This window comes from Coenobita brevimanus, chromosome 54 (assembly GCF_032717465.1).
Source record: "Coenobita brevimanus isolate Jiangsu-jjx chromosome 54, ASM3271746v2, whole genome shotgun sequence".
Taxonomy (NCBI): Eukaryota; Metazoa; Arthropoda; class Malacostraca; order Decapoda; family Coenobitidae; genus Coenobita; species Coenobita brevimanus.
The window spans coordinates 1,111,684-1,112,500 of NC_137007.1; positions in this window are offsets into that span (position 1 = coordinate 1,111,684).

Genomic DNA, 817 nt, shown 5'->3' on the forward strand with positions numbered 1-817 from the left:
TGTGTGTAATTATTTTACTTTTCAAAAGGAACATTCTCGTTTATCAGTGCCTTTCATCCGATGCTTGTCAGAATAATATAGCGCTGGGGATCTCTGTTTTTTATACTGTAATGCTTAGTTTATCCCGGTGTAGTATAGTGTATTCTAGTTTAACGTAAGTAGAAATGAAGGTTTGTTAATATTGTCTACCCAAACCGAAGCAACTTAATCTCTGTTCTAATGACGCGTATTTAACCCATCAGAGTAATTTAATCTCACTAAATTAAACCCATCTTAACCCAATTGCTGTCCAGAATTTCCCATTCCCCTAGATCCAATATCAGCGTCCTTAGCATCCACCATGGCCCCTCTCCCCCCTTCCCAAACTACCCTCCTCCCCCCAAACTTCCTCCCTGCCCTTACTGACTCAGGACACAGCAGGGGATGCCACAACGCTCCATGCCGTGCCAGGCGAATTACCCAGCTTTTACTGCTTATTAGAATGTCACTTAGGACGTTATTTCACATGAAGCGAAATAGTCATCAGAATTCCTATGCTGAATTTGCAGTTTCCATTTTGTAGTACCAGGGACAGTGTGGGGTTCACGGGGCAGGTTTGATCGGCGTTGGTTTGTTCAGTAAGGGCTTGCTGATCAGAGGACGCGGCTCTCTCTCTCGTGAAGGTGTGGCGTCTTTACCACAACCATCGGGAACTTCCTTAAGACAGAATGGTGGTATCGGTGCCATACTTGCTCTCTTGACAAGGTATCGCCACTGGTTGGACACTCACTTGGGCCTCTCCTACTGTACTCTGTCTTCTTCAGTGCTGATATGAATA